The following is an 8031-nucleotide window of genomic DNA, read 5'->3' as shown; positions in this document are numbered from 1 at the left end:
TTCGAACCCGGGACACTCGGTTCAAACTAAATAAGTTAATTGTTTTGAAAAGGCTCAATCTCATATTCGAATCCTCAAAAAAAAATAAAAAATTTCCGCTATATAGAAAAAATGTTCACGAAAATGATGTTTATAAGATTACTATTCGTCTTAAATTAGGTCTAACATATAATGCATACCAATTAGCTTTTTCTTATAAAAAACTGCTTGCATAATTAATTTTAAAAATTAGAATTTTCGCTTTCAGGAAAAAAAAAAAGTAGCCGTTGCATCAGAACTTTGAATGGTCTAAAATATTGTGAAGTCGGATTTTCAATATCTCTTCTAGTTTACGAGATCTAAACGGGACGGACGGAGAGACGGACAGACATTTCGCACAAAACTAATAGCGTCTTTTCCCCTTTCGGGGGCCGCTAAAAATGTCGCATTTGCACCTCAACTTTGCACACTGAAAAATATTTCTTTTCTATTTTTGAGACGACAGATGGAAGACGGTCAGACAGACGGACAGACAGACCAGACAAAACAAAAGCTGCTTTTCCACTTTCGGGAAGTCGTTAAAATGAAGGAATCTATGGAATATAAGGGAGAAGAGGAATAAGAGCAGAAAAAAATGTCTAAATCTACTAATAGAATATTTTTAAAAAATAATAATTCTAAAGTTCTTGGATTTCAAAAAACGCTTTTTTTTATTTGCGTCCGTCTGTCCGTCAGTATGGTTTAAATTTAAAAAAAACAATAAAGCGCTAAAATAGCTTTTAGGCATAATTGCAAAAAGTATTGAGTTTTACGAGAACTCGGTGTGCAAAAAAAAAGTGAGGGGACACCAAGGCAGTAATAATTATCATTTAGAGTCTTTCAATATAAACATTATTTAGAAGAATCAAAATTTCAAAATAACAAAAAAATTCTCTAATAGTTGGCTCTCATTTTAAATTATCATGAAGCTAAAATTGTGTATAACTCCGCATACTCTGAAATTAAATGCATTTGAACCCATCTCAAGTAGTCTTGGCTTGAAGCGCTAATTTATCTCTACAGTTTGCTGAGCTCTATGAAGTTACTTCTTTCTTACCAATGCATTGAGCTTATTGGCTGATTTAGATTGTCATCATCCATCTACTATTTTGGAACGGAACGGAACGTGTAAACCTGAGAAACAATTTGCCGTTACTGTTCTGTTGTCCGGTCATTAGTTTGTACTAGCTTCATCACACAGCCAGTACAACTAACTGATGTAGGCGCATTAACTCCTTGATGCGATCAGCTTGAAATAAACCTGAACCTACTGCTTTTTAAAACCAAACTTAAATATAACTTTTATTTATAATTAGACATAGATTCAAGTTTAAAGTAGATGCATGTAGAAACATAAATAAAATGATAATTCAAACAAGATCTATAACTCACTCAAAATTTATTTTCTTTTGAGTCTTACTTCTTTTGCAAAAAACACAACCAAAAACATCCGCTCCCCTTTTCTCATGGTTATATCATAAGCACACACAAACATTTCAAAACACACTGAAACATGAATTCACATCTTGGTGGGCTTATTGCTGTCACATCATTCATGTGACAAGATGTACCACCAGCAGCTCTTATAAATTGTCCCAGAGCTAAATGTCGAGTTTTGACTTTACAATTTTCAAAACGGCTCCATTTTGCAATTTAACCTCAGCAATAGCAACTACAACAAACAACTTTTGGTTTAAATTCTGTGTTTAAAAGGAATGTATAACAAATAACCTCCGAATTAATTGTAATTATGGACTACCAATTTATCTTTATACAAAATTTTACTTTCCCCAACCGAGAAACAGTATCAATGCATAGCACTATGGGAATGAACTTTTTTTTTCTCTACTGCTCACTGACTGGTTAAATAAGCTCTATTAAAGCTAGAACAGAAAGATTTTAGAACCCTTTTATCCCACTTTCAGTCAGGTTGTTTCAAGGTCATGTGTCGTCACTGAGAAGAAAAATAAAAATGTCAAATTCATGAAGCGCTGGTCGTATGTGGTGTGTTTGTGTGTATGAGTGTGTGTGTTTGTGTATGAGTCTGAATTTTTTTTCCGTATTCGCATCTATATTGCTGTTGTTATTGTAGTAATGCTGAAATGGACATTGTAGTCAAACTGAATGTCGATTTGTTTGGACCAATGAAATTATCTTATCTTATCTTATCTTAATATTTTTTAACATTATGTCCTTCGGAAATTCCTAACTATCTAATTTGGACGCCTTAGTACTTTCTCAGAGAGGCACAAATAAAAGGTATGAAATTAGTTCTTTAGGCGCATCAGCTGTAAAAGGGTTGTTTTACATGTTTCGGATGTCCATTCAGAGTTGAAGATAATTTACTTCCTAGTTCAAACCTCTCACAGAACAACGGTGGATGGGAGCGAGCAGGGTTTGAACCCGCGACTATCGCGACAACAGCATACCGTACGATCAGGCAGCCATCTTAAGCAAATTATGTTATTTAGATGATAATAGGTCAAACATGTCAGGTCAGCTGGCTTAGGGAAAAATGTGGTTAATATAGGTCAAGCTATTCTTGGTTAATCATTTATGGCATTTTTATGCCACTCTGGCCGCAAGGATATCCTCTTAGATTGCAACTAGCAATTTTGACCTGCGTTTTATCACAAAGGTTGGGCTCATGGGATAGAATCATTCTAACCATGTCACTCACGATGCCAGACACACACACACACACACACACAATCAAACACTCGCACAAGTCTAGTCCAGGGTGTCCTTTTAAAAAATATAATTAGACTAGTCACAAATACAATCGAATATCCCAATTAGGGAAAAGCTTGGCGTTTAACGAATTGGGAACAGGGACTGGCGTCACGTGGTGAATTCATTTACATATTTCAGAGAGGAGGAAGGAGGGAGAGAGAGAGGAGGGAGGGGGGAGAAACGGTCGGCGTAAAAAAAAAAAGTTTGACATTCAGATATTAGGATGAACATTTTTCCTTCTTCATTGAACTTAATGTTCATTATTGACTATAAAAACTGACATTAGCTCCAGCATAAGTAGACAATAAAAAAACTGGTTAGAGCGCTCTAGAAGCTGGACAAGATAGTGCCGGGAAATAATTAAAGGTAAGAACTGATTTTATTGGTATAGTGATAAATAATTAGATAAAGTAGATAGAATATATAGAATGGTCATTTTTCTGTATCTATCTATCTATCTATCTATCTATCTATCTATCTGTCTGTCTGTCCGTCTGTCTGTCTGTCTATTCATATGATAAAGAAATAGGCAGATATAGATATATTTACAGATTGGTCGTTAGCTAGAGAGAGAGAGAAAAGTTACATGCTGTGATTCTCTTCTAATTAACACCTACATACTCAAAGTAATTAATCATGCCATCACTGGACGACATCATTAGCTAACGGATGTTAATTGATCAACTCATTCAATATGTGATGTTAAAAACAGTTCTACAGTTTCGTTCGCGTACTTGTTATATCCTTAACATAATTTAAATTAATTCTTTTGATGGAAATGAAGATTGGCAAATGAAATTCATTTGTTACAAAACACAGTGGCGTAGATTTTGTTGCAAAAAAGATTTGGACGCATTGTCTATTGGTTATTTCAACGCAAATAGCGTTTTTGTTCCTGCTTTTACACTGTGTATATGTCCAGTATGCAGTATCGTAGCTATGGATTTCAGGCCCGGGGGCCCTTCAATTTGGCATTCGACATCATGACATGAGATAATGGCATAATATTTAATGTGAAAACACTTTTGGGACACTCATTTGGGCCCGGGAGGATTTTCACATTTGGACACCCTCCCACCCCCACCCTAGGTACGCTTCTGCCTGTACGTCCTAGCTCTCAATCGATGCTATTAACATTTGCAAAACCTAATTACACCGTTGCTGTTAGTTATTCTAGTGTATTGGTATCTCCTTGATTTAAAGCCAGTTTTTTTTTTAAACTTCTGACAGATGAAAAGTGTGAAGATGTGCCTTGTCCTTGTCAGTGTCACGTGTCTATGTGTGACCCTTGTTACGTCTGCACCAACATGGCCTGAAGGAGTAGACCTGGAAGATCAGAAAAGTGGACCTGGTCAGTTGTACGATGTACTTAGTGTGGATATGAAAGAGCTGTTTAAAAGTACATTTATGGAAAATATGCTTTTAAACTATTTAAACATTTATTTTTTTTTGTGTAAAGGGCAACTGTCATGTTTACAGCATACTCAGTGTGCTATGGTCCAATCTTTTTTTGCAGACCAGTGGAAAGTGTTGGTATGTGGTAGAAGGTCTGATGGTGCCTTTAGGCTCAGCTAACACTTCTCAGTATCAAACCCAATCCCCCTTGATAGGTAGCCAAATTTGTACAAGTGCTCCTTCTTCCCTAGCGCTATTAGAGCATGGAATGGTTGCCTGAGCCAGCCAGGAAAACCAGTGACTTGGCAGAATTTAAGTCATTGGTTAATATGCATGACTGAATGCATGACGCGTAGGACGTGATCATCTTCTTTTTTTGAAGATAGCGTCTGTATTATATAAGATAAGATAAGAAGATAAGTGGTCTAAGCCTCTCAGCCATACACCTCGCACTTTTCGAATTGAACCTACAGAAAATAATTTTGGTAAAATAGATCTAATATTTTTTTTTAGTGATGTGGACATTGTGTTCGTTTGTTTTGATTTTTTTGTTTAAATCTCTGTTCTTGTCGTGTGGTATATGCTCTGGACTGTCGTTCGTTGGTTTCGTTCAGGGCCGGCCTTAGGCCACTGCAACTTATGTGGCCGCAGTGGGCCCCGCACTTTCATAGGCCCGCGCTTATTCTAGATTTAAATTATTTAAGTAAACTATTATACCATATTATAAGATTTCCTGTGGTCTCCTGATTTTCCAGGAGCTCGTGAAAATCTCCTGAAATTTCAAAATATACGAAAAAGTCTTGGAAATCTCTAGATATTACTAGAGTCTTCTGAAAACCCTTAAAAATCTCCTTAAAAATAGACAAAATTGTCATTTTGGGGTGTCATTCAATATGGTAAAAGCCAATCCTAAGTGCTATTTAAAAAAAAATCAGTGTCAGCTTTCATTTAATAAATGTGTAAATCAAGGACGAATTTATTTTCTTATACCAAATCTTAATTTTTACTTATTATCCTAATCCCTACCCTGACTGGGTCCCGCGTAATCCATTTCGCACAGGGCCCCGCAATTATTAGGGCCCTCACTGGTCTCGATGGTCCCGGGTTCAAAGCAAGCCTACCGCTTCTCCCGTGTCCCGTCGTCCTCGGGGGTCTACGGCTAGGATGTAATTATCTTCAAATTGGAAAGATCATCCGAAGGATGCAAAACAAACAAACCAGTCCTCCAATGATTGTTAGAATCATGCCCCTCTGGTCCTCTTACCATAGAACATAAGGCCTACACAGACTCAGTTTTTAAAGGGGGGGGGGGAGTTGGCAGTGATGCGGCTCGTGACATGGGTGCCAGTAGTTTATAAAGCCCACTGACTTTAATTATTGCTACTTCGGCTGTGCGGTTTTGTTGTTTTGTTTTGCTATTAAAAATAGTATTTAGATGGTTTGTCAGAACAGATGATATTCTAAAGGTCCCATAGCACGCCTAGACTTGTTTGGTGCAGGAAAACAAGCAAAAAAGAAACAAAAATATTTTTTAAAGTGAAAGAACCTCACAATTACTGCAATACATCAGTACTGCAGTATTTATCTCCCTTTTTCTATATAAAAACGAAGTAGTTAGTTATCAATAGATAATTAATTGATTGTTGTTGTTTTTCTGCATAGTTCATGTGATGTCATCGACAATAAATAATTGTGCAAAGCTACAACTTGATCCGGGAATGGGAAGTGGGAGAAATAACGTGTACACAATTGTACTAGACAGACAGACGAACGCCTTCTTACAAGAGTCTTTACCTAACTAATGAATTCTAAGTTTTGTGCGGCCCGCCACTAGATATTTTTAAATAAAGAAGTCAATAAGTCAAAGTCTTATAAAGTCAATAAGGCAAAGTCAATAAATCAAAGTCAATAAATCAAAGTCAATAAGTCAAAGTCAATAAGTCAAAGTCAATAAGTCAAAGTCAATAAGTCAAAGTCAATAAAGTCAAAGTCAATAAGTCAAAGTCAATAAAGTCAAAGTCAATAAGTCAAAGTCAATAAGTCAAAGTCAATAAGTCAAAGTCAATAAGTCAAAGTCAATAAGTCAAAGTCAATAAGTCAAAGTCAATAAGTCAAAGTCAATAAGTCAAAGTCAATAAGTCAAAGTCAATAAGTCAAAGTCAATAAGTCAAAGTCAATAAGTCAAAGTCAATAAGTCAAAGTCAATAAGTCAAAGTCAATAAGTCAAAGTCAATAAGTCAAAGTCAATAAGTCAAAGTCAATAAGTCAAAGTCTTATAAAGTCAATAAGTCAAAGTCAATAAGTCAAAGTCAATAAGTCAAAGTCAATAAGTCAAAGTCAATAAGTCAAAGTCAATAAGTCAAAGTCAATAAGTCAAAGTCAATAAGTCAAAGTCAATAAGTCAAAGTCTTATAAAGTCAATAAGTCAAAGTCTTATAAAGTCAATAAATCAAAGTCAATAAGTCAAAATCAATAAGTCAAAGTCTTATAAAGTCAATAAATCAAAAGTCTAAGTCAATAAGATTGCTAGACCCCTGAAGTTGCCCAACTTCCTATCCCCAAGCCTGTGGTGGTGGTTTAGAAGACTCTGTTATAAAACTCTTACTAATTGCTTATATTACTTTTTTTTTTCTTTCCCACACGCTGTAATCAAACAAGACTTCTCTTATCCATCAATTCCGGAGATCTACAACCGAGTCCGGAAACAGCTCGCCCAGATGTATGTCGGGAGAATCCACTACATGACGACCCCAGAGCCTAGCAGAAGATATCAAGGTCCTTACCTTATTAAAGATTAACTCCAATGAGAGAGAGAGCTACTCTACAGAATCAAAAATAAAATTTACTTTTGTTGCTATTAAAGTTTATTTGTATTATTTTTTTGTTTTGGTTGGTTTGTTGTTGTTGTTTTTTTTTTGTAATTTGTTCCAATCTGTGTCTTATGTTTGCATGTTTGTATTTGAAAATGTGGTGCTATAAATATACTGAGTTCAAAGGTTATGGAAGCTCGTAGAATTTTTTTTTAATGTTTTTATGAAGATAATGGGATGTACATATCGGGCTACTTCTTCTTGAGTTCATAGCAAGTGTCAACATTGCTAGCAAAACGAGACCCAGGGTTTGATACTTATATACCTCGTGACCCATACCCATTAACAACGTGATTAATAAACGTAAAGAATGCACTAGAAATTCTTTAAATAATTAAATCACAATCTTTTTCTTCTCGTGTCGAAAAGTCACGTAATCTTTGGCTGGCTGCCTTGTCGTGCGATTTTGCGCGCTGGATTGTCGTTCGGACTTATCGATGGTCCCAGGTTCAAACCCTGCCTGCTTCCATCCCCCGTCATCCGGCGGGAGGTTTGGACTAAGAAGTAAATTAGCTTCCACTCTGAAGGAACATCCGAAACATGTAAAACATTTTACAAAAATGGATATGATGATTCGTTGCCCATGCGAGTTTACAACTTGATTAATCAACGTAAAGAAAGCATAAGAAATCATTTAAATCATAAAATCAAAATTTATTCTTCAAGTGTCGAAAAGGCATGAAATTGCTTGCGGCAAATCTGTCTCTTTTGCTAGTTTACATAAAATCCTCTGACGTAAGAGGTTCTTTACAACTGTTGCATCATCTGTCTCTGGCTTTAGATAATTGTCCTCTCAATCAGTATATCCTAATACTAGCATCGTACTTTTACTGTTAGGTCTACTATGTTGTTTTAAATGTAGGATATGCGAATAGTCTATATGATTCAATAAATAGAAATGTAAAGCTCAAGTATTGCAGTTATTTAATGTTATATCTGAATACGGTGATGCGATGCATGAAAAGGAAATGATACTTTTTGATTAACAGTTCTGTAACGTACTCTTTATAGTCTA

At 35.7% G+C, this 8031-nt stretch overlaps 1 long non-coding RNA gene across 2 annotated transcripts; it reads left to right on the top strand.

Annotated features, from left to right (window-relative positions):
- Window positions 1-2959: 2959 nt before the first annotated feature.
- LOC106071683 (uncharacterized) lies at window positions 2960-7022 on the top strand. 2 transcript variants are annotated; one of them, XR_001218463.2, is made up of 3 exons: window positions 2960-3117; window positions 3982-4102; window positions 6805-7022. It is a non-coding gene; the product is annotated as an uncharacterized LOC106071683 (long non-coding RNA). The 2 variants fall into 2 exon arrangements; XR_008775132.1 differs by lacking the exon at window positions 2960-3117 and adding an exon at window positions 3356-3377.
- The last annotated feature ends 1009 nt before the right edge of the window (window positions 7023-8031 follow it).

The sequence above is a fragment of the Biomphalaria glabrata genome, chromosome 15, assembly GCF_947242115.1.
Source record: "Biomphalaria glabrata chromosome 15, xgBioGlab47.1, whole genome shotgun sequence".
Classification (NCBI taxonomy): domain Eukaryota; kingdom Metazoa; phylum Mollusca; class Gastropoda; family Planorbidae; genus Biomphalaria; species Biomphalaria glabrata.
Note: the sequence above shows the minus strand (reverse complement) of the source record. Positions and strands in the feature narration are given on the sequence as shown.